At 42.8% G+C, this 14,286-nt stretch overlaps 1 protein-coding gene across 1 annotated transcript in view; it reads left to right on the top strand.

The window, feature by feature from the left end:
- LOC103125982 (T cell receptor alpha chain MC.7.G5-like) overlaps positions 1–14,286 on the top strand; it is a 578,475-nt gene that overhangs the window by 431,738 nt on the left and 132,451 nt on the right. The gene's annotated exons all lie outside the window — the stretch shown is intronic.

The following is a 14,286-nucleotide window of genomic DNA, read 5'->3' as shown; positions in this document are numbered from 1 at the left end:
CTTTCCCTAGTAGGTTAGAGCTCTGGGGAAGCAGGGCTCCAGGACACATTGGTAGAGTTGTCTATCCAGTGAAGTCTGGTTGACATCATGCTAGTATCTGGAACCTGATGGCTGAAAAGAGAGTTAACATACAAAGCCAAACAAATTGTTGAACAATCATGAACCTAAAGGCTGGAATAGTGCAGATGAAGAGTTGGGGGGTCTTCCATTTTGTAGATAGCTAGTAGGCCTATTTTAATTGTATTCCAAAGGGCCTGTAGCTATACTAGTTTTTTCCCCTGAGCCTGAAATCTGATATGCAGGGGGATCCTAATTATTGTCTGCGGAGATGATATCATGGCTGGCAGAAGGACCAGAAAGCTGGATCAAGGAAGAGAGTAGCTCCCTAATATGGGAAAGGGATATAAATATTGTTGACTGTAAACCCCATCGATTTGATTTGGTCTGGGGCCCATAATTAACTTAGGATTCTATGTGACCTCTGCATCCCTATAGATCTGAGCTCACATTCTGTGGTCATGAGTAGGAACATTCCATGCTGCCCCAATATCAGGACCCATCTTCCTCAGGTGTAGCATAGAGTATGTTGTTCAGCCTCCCTTCGGAGGATGGAACATTCTCTACCGTTATTTGTCGTTAAAGTTCGGGGCTCCAGCAGGCTGGGCTAGCTTCGCAGCGGTAAACAGAGACTCGAGGACACACAGCTGGGCCGGGAGGCTGTATTTCTTTATTCACTAACAACAATTCATAAACTAACCCAAACTAATCACCACACAGATCTGTCCCTCATCCTTCTCCTCATGCCGCCGGGCCAAGAACTCTCACACCATCTAGCATAGGGGGCGGGGAGAAAGAGGGCCCGAAAAACTAGCAAGGGCCAAACCAATTCTCCTGGTGGGGGGAGAGTGAGACCAAACCAATATGAAACATACAACAGTTATTGATCCAAGTTGAGGGCAAGGTCCACAAAGGGGTCTATTTTGTTGTTCCTGATAAAGATGACTGGTAACAATGGAGAGAGGGATTTATTTGAGGTCTAGGCCCATCAAGTCTGTTTGGGAATCTCAGGACTCCCCAGGGCCCCAGGTGATAGGGTCCACCTATTTTTTTAATGAGAAAGTATTAAGATTTGATCTGAAAGTGCTGGTTTATTTTCTTAATTTAGAATTTTTTATTATTTTTATTTATTTATTGGATAGAGACAGTCAGAAATTAAGAGAGAAAAGGGAGATTGAAAGTAAAAGAGACAGAGATACCTGCAACACTGCTTCACCACTTACAAAGCTTTTCCCCTGCAGGTGGGAACCAAAGGCTCAAACCCAGGTCCTTGCACATTGTAACATGTGCACTCAACCAGGTGCACCACCCACCTGGCCCCTAAAAAATGCTGGTTTATAAACTGCATATATGTATTCATTAGTGAGAGAGGATGGGCTCTGGAATGAGACAAAAATGGCTAAAAACAATCGCAACTTCTCATTTATCCTTGTAGGACTTTGAACAAAGTTGTTTAACTTTTCTAAATCTCGATTTCCTCGAAACAGAGATAATAATACCTACTTTACATCAAGATTACTAAAAGGATTATACAGAATATTTTCTCAATGGTATCTGGCACACACAAAATATTCAACAAAGTTAAGGAACAGTCTCCTTGACTCTTTTTTTTACTGAGCAGGACACTGCTGGTCTCTAGTGAGTATTGAACCTGGAAATCCTCAATGCTTAAAGTAAAGTGATTTTTTTAATTTAAAATTAATTATTTCTGTTATTAATGAAATAAAATGTGGGGAGGGGAGAGAGAAAATACATACTAAATTATCCTTTCAGCACATGAGTTGCCAGGGATTGAACTTGGGATCCCATGCTAGAAAACCCAATGACCTATTTACTGCACCACCTCCTGGACTGCTGAAGGAAAATAGTTTTTACCCAGAAGAGAAGAAAAGGAACTAGAATAAAAGAAAGCACTGACAATGATAATAACAATGACTAACATTTTTCCAGACCAAAAAGTTCAAAGTACTGGGGGTCAAAGAGATAGCTCACTGGGTAAGGTGCATGCCTGGCCATGCTCATGGCCCAGAGTCAAGCCCAGGCACCGTATGCAGGAGCTATGGTTGTAGAGGAAACTATAGTGTGATCATATGTCTTTATTGCTCTGCCTCTCTCTACCTCTGTCTGAATGAAAAAGTGATCCAGTGTGGTAAAAGCATGCACACACAATGTCCCAACTCTGTAATAATGATAATATAAACAGAAGAAAAAATCCATAAATTCTACCAGCACATTTTTTATTAAATATCCCATCAGGAATATTCTTTCCACAAAGGCTTTCTAAATTCTCTCCTGCATCAACAATAGTGAAAGCCCCAATGAGAAGTCCACTAATTTGAAAGTCTAACTCCCCAAAACATGCAGTATCCATGGTCTTTGTACCAAGAAAGATTGCCCTGCCTGGTATCAACTTTGCCAAAGGATCAAGGAGAATTATTTTTCCTTGCCAAACTATTTTTCTAGTAGACTCAGCTCAGGTGCCAAAGAAAACAGCTCAACAAGGGAATTTCAATTTTCAGAAATCTCAACCTTCCCCAACTTTGACGATGCTCTCCCACGGGGCGCCTCAGTCTTATGATACCCCCACACGGAAGGGAGTCATGTTTTCTCATCCCTGTACAAGAACCAATGAAGTTTAGTCACTATGTGTAGGGTGACATTTGTCCAACTTCATGCTACTTGCACTGTCTACACAGGGTTTGTTTTCACTGTGGTACTTGGCCTGGTTTGCCTAAATGAATCCAAGGAAAACTATCTCCCTGTCAGTCCTCTGGCTCCATCCATTAAAGAGCTGCAGGGACCTTAGCCAGGTAGAGCAGAGAGAAAAAGCCAGGAGTCAAAACAACTCTAGTCAGAAACGCATTTTCTTGTGGGAGAAGATGTAAAGGGTATCTGAGTCAAGTCAGATGCTGGAGAGAAGTTCTCTGAGATGCAGGGAAACATCAGCCTACTCAGAAAAGCATCACAGGGACTGGGGAGATATAATAATGATTATGCAGAAAGACTCTCATGGGAGCCAGGTGGTGGCGCACCCAGTTAAGCATACATAGTATGAAGCACAAGGACCTGCGCAAGGATCTGGGTTCAAGCTCCTGGCTCCCCACCCCCAGGGGGGATGCTTCACAAGTGGAGAAGCAGATTTACAGGTGTCTATCTTTCTCTCTCCCTCTTGATCTCCCCCCTCCTCTCTCAATTTCTCTCTATCCTATCCAATAAACTGGAAAAAATGGACACCAGGAATGGTTGATTAGTAATGCCAGCACCAAACCCCAGTGACAACCCTAGAAGCAAAAAAAAAAAAAAAAAAAAAGGAGAGAGACTTTTATGCCTGAGACTCTGAGGTCTCAGATTCAACCCCTAGCACCACCACCATATGCCAGAGCTGAGCAATGTTTTAGTGTCTCTCTCTCTCTCTCTCTCTCTCTGATTAAAATAAATTAAACACGAAGAAGAGGAGGAGGAAGAAGAGGTAGAAGGAAGGATGGAAGAAAGGAAAGGAGGAAGGGAGGGAGGAAGGAAGGAAGAAATCCCATTCAGGAATAAGGGGAGAAGTTTCAGGTTTGGGGTTCAGAATGTTTACTTCTTTTTGTATGGCTGTAGAGCAGTCGGCTACATTCTGGAATCTCCAATTTTTACAAGCACAATAAGGAGCCCAGAGTTAACGATCTCCAAGTACTAGGGACCTATCAGGCCTCTGCTCTGCTAGAAAGAGAAGGGAGTAGCCATGGTCAGATCTGAGATCAGATCTGACAGATTGCCAAGATTGGAAAGCATGGGTTCTTGCTGACCTGGTTGCTTTATGTGACCTCCAAAGGGATACAGTTTGAAAAGGAACTAAATGAAATACACTCATGACTAATCAAAGAGGATTGAAAGTCATTGCTAACCTCACACCTACCTTGCCTGGCCTCCAGCTCACCTCCCTTGGGACACTCCTCCTCTTTAATGCCTCATCGTGATTCTCAAAAACTGTGATCATTCAAGGTTGAAGATTTTAATCTCCCCATATAAAAGGATATGCAAATAAAGTTCAGTTTCCTGTTGAGTCTCTGCCAAGGTCTTAGCCTGGCAGTTCTGGGAAAGGAGCCAAAGGCCTCGTATTTCTTGGCTGTTAACATCCTCCCATCTGGGCTCATCGGCAGTCTGGGTTTCAGGCTTTGGCTTGTCTTATTCTTCCACTTCCCCAGGTTTTCTAAAGGAACTAATCATAATGTTTCTGCATGAAAGATAACCCGACTCCCAAGTAACCAGACAAAGGATTATCTGGCTACACTCCGGAATAGTATGTAATAGAACAGGAAGTCTATAGTCCTAAGTTACAGTCTCAGAAATCAATGCTTAAACTGCTCAAAGTCTCAGTATTATCTAGGTCTTTGGCGAGGCTTGTAAATAAGTGATCTGTGTCTCCATCACTGGGTGTCCCACGGAATACATGCATATAGATGAAAGAAATTCAGGTCCTCAGATGTAACAGTAGCCCTGAGCAACATTCAGAAATATGACACCCAGGTGGGGTGGTGAGGCACCCAGTTGAACACACACTTCACAGCACTCAAGGACCCAGTTCCTGCCTGCAGTGTGGGAGCTTCACAAGCAGTCAAGCAGAGCTGCAGAACTGACTCTCTCTCTCTCTCTCTCTCTCCACCCCCCCCTTGTCTCCTCTCCCCTCCCCTTTAAATTTCTCTTGTTCTATCCAATTAAAAAAAAAAAAAAGCTTCCAAGAACACTGAGTTTGTAGTGCAAGCACCAAGCCTATGCCAGGCCCCACAAACACACTGGTGGCAAAATAATAAAGTATAAAATATGACACCTGAAAAACACAAGACGTGTTCCTGAGGCAGTCAGAGGCACTGCTGAACAACAGAATAAGGGTCAGATTAATTGTCCTCTGGGTCTCCAGGAGTGCGCTCCCACAAATTTGCAACCATTCTCACTCAAATAAACGTATCCAGACCCAAGTTCACTGAAACACTGTGACCTATACAAGATGAAATATTCCAAGGGCTGCTAAATCTGGCCATTCACCACACATGGCATTCCCTCTGCTTCTGTTAGCCCCAGCTAACTTTTATTCTCTGGTGTTTCCCTTCTGAAGCTAATTCCTCCAAGAACTCTTGGACATTCCAATTTCTATTGCAAGGTTAAATGCATGGGTTAGGATTTTGAATTTCACAGGAAATCTCTACAGAGAGGTTCCTCTTCCACTCTCTGTCTTTCCAGGCATTGACCAGGAGTAAAGAGCTGAGACTCTGGCTACCTAGGGATAATTCAGTATCAGTTTAAAAACAAACAAACAAACAAAACCCACTTTCAATGTTACTACTCCACACCCAGTCATTCTCTTACCATCTATTATAGTATTTGTCTGGGTTTTTTTTTTCTTTTGCTCTTTTTTTTTTTTTTTTTTTGGTTTATTTGATAGGACAAAGAGAGGGAAGGGAGGAGATAAGGAAAGAGGATAGATACATACAGCACTGTTTTCCCCTCCTGCAGACAGGCACTGAGGGCTTGAACCCATTTTCTCACACATAGTAACATGGGCACTCAACCAGGTGTGCCACTGCCCTTCTCCCACCTCGCCTGTTGTTAAAATTCGGAGGCTCTAGCTGGCCGGGCTAGCTTCACGGGCGGGTAACAGAGACGCGGAGACAACGGCTGGGCAGGGAAGCTGTATTTCTTTATTCAGGAACAACGATTCATAAACTAAACCAAACTAATCACCAAACAGAACTCTCTGCCTCTTTGCCCCGTGATGGCACCAAGCACTCTCTCCAACTCTGGAACTCTGGAACCCTCTTGGGGTTCCTTGGGGCGGGGCCAAGCGGGCCCGCGAAATTAGCAGGACTGATCCAATTTTCTTGGCGGGGGAGAGCTAGAACAACCCAATGTAAAGCATACAACACTTGCCCCCCGCCCTTTCTCTCTGTCTAATCTTGATCCTTTAGGCCTTCTCTATAGAGTCTGACTTTTCTTGTTTGGAATCTGCTCACAGCTTTGATGCTCTACAAACCCTCCACTCCTCAGCTCTTCTTCCAAGCCTTCACCACCAGAGGCCACCATTCTCCATCAATGACATAGTCCAGTTGGTCTGCATTTCAGTGGAGAAACAATGAAAAAGTTGGCCCCTTCTTATTCCTGTTTTGCTTCTCAACATGTCTCCCCACCCACCCTTCCAACCCATGCTGGTGTGAAAATCAGCACCACCTTGAGTCATTTGAGGGCTTTTTTTTTTCTCTTGACGATCTACCACCAGAGAAGAAGAGAAGCAACTGGGAGCTGAGTTTGAACTCCATTTATACTATGACCCTTAGCCATGCCTAGTTCAAAAAACTTTGAAAGTTTCTACAAAAATCCAAACCCAATTATTTCATCACTATGACATGCCAGTGGTTGGGCTATCTGCATATCACTCTTCTAAAGACTCAGGATTAAATCTTAAGTCCTCCAGGATACAGAGAGCTCCTAGAAAACCTGGGGGGAGGTTTGAATGCTGCAGTTCTGAGGGTTATCATGACAGGTGTACAGGCCACCAGGCCTTGTATGGAAGAAAGAAACACTGTTACTTAGACAACTCCAGCTTTTTGGCCTACACTCTGTGCTCTACCAACACCATTCTAGAATGTATTCATGCCGAACTGGAACTGGACTCAGAAATAACCTGTGTTGGTCTGGAGGTTCAAGGTAAAGTGAGTGAATCTGACTCCATAGTAAAGTCTTCTCCTCTCCCTAGTGTAAAGATTATGAGGCCTACATAGTAAGCAAGCCTCCACCCACCCTATTATTTCCATTTGGAATTTCCCCCCAGTTCTTATCTTCGACAGAGAATTCAGTGATGACAAGTGACTTCTTTCCAACAAATACTAATTAACCCAAATAGCAGGACAGATCAATTGTTGGGAAGGGAAACTATTCTGCGCCAGGATTTAAAAACCTCTATTTTAATGGGGAGGAGGGTGGGGGGAATGGAAAGAAACTGTCTTACTCTGATACCATTCTCTGAGGTTAGTTTGCTTGCCAGGAGAGATTAAGACGATTCTAGTTTCCACACCCCAAGCCATCTGGTCTCCGTCTCATCTGGAGGAAGAATGTCTTTGTTCAGCTCTTTTATCACCATCACACTGACCCCAGCAGTCAGACCCGGCGATACCAACTGGCTAATCAGTCTGGATGAGTGTTCCAGGAGAGAGGTGGAAAGTGAGACCAATGTGCTGAGAAACTGCTCACATCCGCTGCTGACTCAGTCTCTCCAACAGATGCATCTTCCTTATGAGGCATCAGAGACCCAGGATGTCCTGTGGCTCCCTACCCACCTACCCACCCACCCCCCACATTTGAGTTCCTTTCCAATTTGGAGAATAAGAGCTGCTGGCTTTGGTCCAGCTCAAACAGATGTGGGTCACAACTGCCAACTCCCCAGGAAGCCTCCACCAGGGCAAGGCATGAGAATCAGCGTCTCAGAAATTCCCATCCCTACAATCTCATCTGTCATCCAACACCTGCTCAGAGAGGGAGAAACTCTCTCTTTAATAGCTCCAGGATTTGCTATTCCTCATTGGGGATTAAGAAAACTAAGTCTACCACTAAGATTTAGGAAGGCAAGAGGGGAGGGGGGGGAGAGAGAGAGACAGAGACAGAGACAGAGAGAGAGAGGGAATACAAAAGGTCTCAACCTGTCTGAGAACCAGTCTTCATGCCTGAGGCCCCAGAGGTCAAAGGCTCAGTGCCAAGCACCACTTACACCTGAGCTGAATAGCTCTCTGGTTCTTTCCTTCTCTCTGCTTCTCTCCATCCATTTTCACACACCCCCTTAATTAGTTAATTTTAAAGCTCTTTTATTTTTATTTATTTTTATTTTATTTTTATTTTTCATTAGGCCAGCCCCCACCCCAGCGGCTCCTTGCTCACTCAAGTGCACGTCCACATCCAGGTCTCGGTGCAGGTCCAGGTCCAAATCCATTTGGGGCAGGTATGAGGTGCCACCGCCTCTGCCGCCCCCGCGGCTGCCTATGCCCCCGCCCATGCCGCCACTGCTGGGCACTTCTGGGTCCCCTGGCGCACAGTCAATCCCAGCTGACCCTCCCCCACAGGAGTCCTCCCCCCAACACCTGACTACCTCTTCAACACCCCAAGACTGGGAGCTTTTCTTCCTTCCAGGAGAATCTTCTCAACTCGGGTGATCTGAGAGCTTCTGCTTGCACAAGACTCCTACTCTGCGGCCTGCTCTCTTCTTGAGGGATTCCAGCAGCTCCTACAGCAAGATCAGCTTTTTTATTTTTTTAAGAAGTCAAGGAAATTACTGAAAAGTAGGTATTACAACTACTCATGTACTTTTGGGAAAGCTGCCCATCTATTCCAAACTCTGATTTTTTTTTAATAGGCTTGTCTTTGCCTCTTCATATTTTGTTTTATTATTTACTTTTAATGAGAGAGACACTGAGACCAAAGCACTGCTTAGGTCTGGGCTTATGGTGGTACTGGGGGTTGAACCAGAGACCTCATCGCCTCAGTCATGGTAACCTTTTGCATGACCGTTATGCTGTCTCTCTAGCCCCAGCCCAGACTTTAACCTTCCAAGATCACTGACCTTGCCCATCTATCTCACTGTCTGAATCCCACAAGGTAGTCATGGAGCAGACAAACAGTGAACCATGAGCCACAGGTCCTTTCCACTCTCTACATGTAGGGTAGGGGAGAAGGGGATTCTGCTGATCAGAATGCCCTCCTAGTTTGTGCCAGTTCTTGCAAGGATATCCATGAATTACAAGACTCAAAATATTTATCACCTGAATTGATATTATCCTAGCCACCCCCAAAAATGTCATGGTCAGTATTAGAATGTAATTGTCTTGTTTTTTTTATATTGTTTTTGTTTGTTTTTTTTCCATTAGGATCTCAGAAAGCAAATATAAGAATTTAAAGAGTGCAGAATCACTAAATCCTATAGTATCTACCAAAAAGAACTGTGCTTAGCTGTGACTGGAATAATCAAGTCTTGGCAATTGCTAAGGGTGGCTGTCAGCTGCCAGCCCACTGTAAATGGTAAAGTGTGTCATCAAGAGAATCCCATTCCCATCTTTCTGTGCCATTTCTGTAGACCCTCTTCTCTGTCACATCCCTAAATTGATTTTGTTCTATCCCCGTCAAAACCTGACTTCTTAGGAAATGCCCCCAATTCATACATCCAGTGATAAAGATAAGTGAAATATGTTACACACTGAATTTTAATAAAGATAAAAGTCATAGGGGGTCAGGCACACCTAGTTGAGCACACACATTACAGTGTGCAAGACCTGGATTCAAGTCCCTGGCCCCCACCTATAAGGGGAAGCTTCAGTGTGTTGAAGCAGGTCTGCAGGTGTTTCTTTGTCTTTCTCCCTCTGTTTTCCCCTCCCCTCTCAAATTCTCTCTCTGTCTCTATCCAACAGTGAAATAAATAAAAATACATATTTAAAATAGTCATAAGTAATGGATCAGGGGGTTCAAATTGTTAGAGCACCAGCCAAGATACCTGAAGCCCCAGAGACCTCAAGTTCAGTTCCCTGAACCACCTTATGACAGAGTTGAGTTGTGGTCCTCTCTCTTTTCCACAACAACCCCCCTTCCTCTCTCTCCCCCCGATAATATATATATTTTTTTAAGCCAGAAGCAAAACAGTAAAGCAGTCCTAGAAGACTTTTTTTTCAAAGCTTGAAGGAGACTGCCCAAAGTGGGAGACAGAAGTTTGTTTGGAGACTCAGCGTGAGTCAGACAAGGAAAGTCTAGGGGTCTCCCAGGGCACATTTCTCCTTCCATGTCCACCAGGGCTACTAATTTTCCCCCTGGAGAATGTATTCAGCAAAGCGAGTCAGAGCCATGGAAGAGGAAAAGGGATAAGAGAAAAGATATTTCATGTCAGTATCAGACATCATGCAATAATTGCAAATCATTTAGCAATGGGATAAATGTGCTTGTAAGAGAATGAGCTCATATTGAAGACTATACTGCAAATGTGTCCACATGGGTTGAGCACTGGAATTTAATAGCCTCTCACCCACCCCAGAATTCATGATAAAACAGAAAAGTTATCCACCCACCCACCCCCAGAATTGTATAGTATTTCAAACCAATGCTAACTCCATTTCAAAATAAAATCATCTAATTTTACATATTATATAAAACAGTATGTTAATTTAGAATGTTATTTCCCCATGTTCATAGTTGATAAGTTTTATTCAAATTCTTCACAAATATGTCAAATCAGTATGTTTATCAATGCTGGAGCTGCTTTTCTAAATCTTTAGAATTTTTCCAGAGTATGTCAAACTCACTTGCATCTACATTGTTAGAATTCTATCCCATTATGAAGTTATTTATGAAGCTATCACTAAAACCAACTTTGAACTACAATATCTGTTAATAGAACATGATAACAGTTGCTTTGCCTTATACCTTGTAAGTGACTTGTCAGGACTTCAGAACAAAACATTAACTTTGAAAGATTTGTTTGGAGACTTGTGATTTTGAGGATATACTCCAAAAACAGTGGCTTTTTTTTTTAATCATTTAGTCATCTTGTTAATAATCTCAGCTGACTACCAGAAGTATCCACATGGTAGCATCAATTGAGATCATTTCATATTAAAGTGTCTTCACTAAACTGTACTTATCTATGCAAAATAAAATAATTGCATAAAAGCAATGCAATATTGGTTTCTATAATTTTTGCAAGCAATAAAACACAAGAGCCTCTCTTCTCTGAGAAAATATGCCTCACTTTATATTCAAGCATCAGTAGTATTCTACCACAATAAATGCCCAAATGGAAATACTTAACCCCACTTAGATAAACAGTCACCCTCTTGATATTAATTGATTGGATTCCAATTAAAAAACATATTTTTCATGGTTACGAACATTTTTTTTCTTTATTGAGGGGGGTTAGTGATTTACAGTCGACAGTAAAATAGAATCCTTTGTACATATGTAACATTTCTCAGCTTTCCACATAACACTAACCCTCCACCTCCTTGATAGAAGGAAGTCTTCCTCCTCCATCAAGTTCCAGGACCTGAACACTCCCCCTGCCCCAGAGTCTTTTACTTGCTTTAATACACCAAAGGTTACCAACATCTTGCCAACACTGGAAATATCACCTGTTCTAATAAAAAGCCTCACTTAAATATCTATTTAATAAATTATTTGTTGAGACCTCTTTTTTCTTTATTGCTAAGGAACATTCCTCCACATTTCTTTTATTTTTTTATTTTATTTTATTTTTAATTTTATTTTTTTTATTTCCTTTTGTTGCCCTTGTTGTTCTATTGTTGTAGTTATTATTGATGTTGTTGTTGTTGGATAGGACAGAGAGAAATGGAGAGAGGAGGGGAAGACAGAGAGGGGGAGAGAAAGACAGACACCTGCAGACCTGCTTCACCACCTGTGAAGGGACTGCCTGCATGTGGGGAGCCGGGGGCTCGAACCGGGATCCTGACGCCGGTCCTTGAGCTTAGCTCCACCTGCGCTTAACCCGCTGTGCTACAGCCTGACTCCCTCACATTTCTTAACCAATGAGTGACTTTCCTTCACCCATTTATTGTTTTAGGCTCTTAATGATTTGCTTGTCAATTTGTGTGATGGCAAGAACCTTGTAGCTCCATCCTAGAGCACTTAACCGCAGTAACACCATTGGTAAACTGACACTTCTGCTGCCTTCTGGATGACGGAAGGTGCTGGTGGCAAAGTGCCAACCCCGGTGGGAAAAGGAAGACGGAGGTTTTTGTATTGTTGTATTTCACTGTGACTATATACGTACCACAAAGGTTGAAGTATATTAAGCACTTGGTCAAAAACACTGTGTTTCAGCATTAGGAAGAGTCCACTGAGTGTCATGGGGGAAATCTAAAACAGCAGATTTATTTGTTCCTTACTCCCTGACTCCTTCCTGGGGTGAGGGGTTTACTTCATATAATCTACTTGGCAGTTTTGGGACATGAACACCAAAGTCATCTGTGGTAAATGATTCCAATCACATGGTTTAACAACATTTATTAAAAATACTCTCAAGGTAGGAGCCAGCACGATAGCTCACCTGAAAGGGTGACTGCCTTGCCAGTGCATGCAGCCCAGTGCAAAGCTCCAGTGCTGTGATGTCCCTCCAGCCCCAGCCTCTCTCTCTCTCTCTCTCTCTCTCTCTGAAAGAAAGGGGCAGGGTAGGAAGGAAGAAAAGGAGGAAGGGAAGGAGGGAGGAAGAAAGGGAGAAAGAGATAAAGTCCCAGTGACAACAAATACTCATGATAATATAGAAGAGAGTTATTAAGGTTGTTGTGACCCCAACAGGAGTTTGGGACAATTAGCCTACAAATGACGCCAGCCTGAGTCAGAGCAGAGTGAGGGGGGTGTATAAGAGGACAGACTTGGAGCAGCTCGCTCTCTTGATCCTATGACCTCCACCATAGACTCTCTATTGGCTCCGGGATTGATCCTGGTCTTTTCACGTGGTGATCTTGGGTAAGTTAGTTTGCGGTCTTAGAACTATTTTCTTAGCTAGACTTCTCCCCTCACATTCTCAGTGATTTTATTGAATAAATTTCTCTTTTGTTTAACCTGAAATGGAACCACTTATTTTGTAGCACCTAGATAATTTGTCTTTTACCGGGTTCACCCAAATAAAGTCTCTAATTTTTTAAACCCGTTCTCAGCACCCTGCAGTTAATCTTTTATACCCCTCAGCCCCAAGCCCCTTTTAAGATTCAAGTTACGGGAGTCGTGCGGTAGCGCAGTGGGTTAAGCGCAGGTGGCACAAAGCACAAGGACCAGAGGAAGGATCCCGGTTTGAGCCCCTGGCTCCCCACCTGCAGGGGAGTCGCTTCACAGGCGGTGAAGCAGGTCTGCAGGTGTCTGTCTTTCACTCCCCCTCTCTGTCTTCCCCTCCTCTCTCCATTTCTCTCTGTCCTATCCAACAACGATGACATCAATAATAACTACAACAATAAAACAACAAGGACAACAAAGGGGAATAAATAAATAAATATTAAAAAAAAGATTCAAGTTACAACAAAGGGAAGAAGTAAAAGGAGTTGAGGTAATAATGCCATGAGTTTGTAAACTGGCTCACATACTAGTATATGGTGAATCAAGAAGTGGAACCTGATTTGGTCAAATGTACAGAACTCCTCCCTCCCTTCAAAAGAACTCAGTGTCTAGTGTCCAACACACCATGTGCTTAGAATATGTTGCTGGTCAGCTGAATTCCCTCTCACTGTAATGATTTGAAATGTTTGCAGAATCCAAATCATTTTAAATTATGTTTTTCTAAAGGTGATAGCTAGAATCAGATTTACAAGGGTATAAGTATGACCCTGAATCCCCAAATGCTAGCAGCTCTAAAAATAAATGAAGGACAATAGGAGGGAATAGAGAGGGCATAAGTGTTTATTTCTTTAGTTTTATTACTAATGTTTATTTGTTATGATTAAGAGTGAGTCTCAAGATTCTAAGACTAAAGGGTATAATTCTGCACCACACCTGCTAACCAAGTTCTGTGTCCCACCTTCCCATCTCCCAATGAGAACCACCACGGTTCTCACAAAGTCTTAGAAAGAGTTTGTTTACTTCTGTGTGTTTGGGTTTTTTTTTTGGGGGGGGGATTTTTTTTTTTTTTTGCGAGTTCACTTGTATCTCTACATTTCCTATTCACTTAAAATTATCCACTAGTTGTCTTGCATCTTTTCACTTATTTTGCGAAGCATAATCACTTCCCGTTTCATCCAATTTATCCCAACCTTTTTTGGTTTCAGAGTGGTATTGCAAGGAGTACATATCTGATAATTACTTTAACCACTTGTCTGCTGATGGGCAAGGCTGCTTTCATTCTTTGGCTATTGTGAATAATGCAGCTATGATCACAGAGGTGCATAAGTCTCTTCTAATTAGTATTTCAGTGTCCACTGAATAAATGCCTAAGAGTGGTGATGCTAGATCATAAGGTACTTCCATCTTTATTTATTTAAGGACTCTCCAGACAGTCTTCCAAAGGGCTGCACCAGTTTCCATTCCCACCAGCAGTGGAGCAGAGTCCCTTTTTCTGCACAACCTCGCCAACACTTGTCATGTCCTATTTTGTTGATGCAGACCATTCTCACTGGTGTGAGATGAAATCTCAGTGCAGGTTTAACGTGTCCTTAAGAGTGTTGGTATTAAGTAGTATTGGACACATGACCAGTAATGAGGTGAAAAGTACAGGCTCTTCAG

The sequence above is a fragment of the Erinaceus europaeus genome, chromosome 16 (genome assembly GCF_950295315.1).
Source record: "Erinaceus europaeus chromosome 16, mEriEur2.1, whole genome shotgun sequence".
Lineage (NCBI taxonomy): Eukaryota > Metazoa > Chordata > Mammalia > Eulipotyphla > Erinaceidae > Erinaceus > Erinaceus europaeus.
Note: the sequence above shows the minus strand (reverse complement) of the source record. Positions and strands in the feature narration are given on the sequence as shown.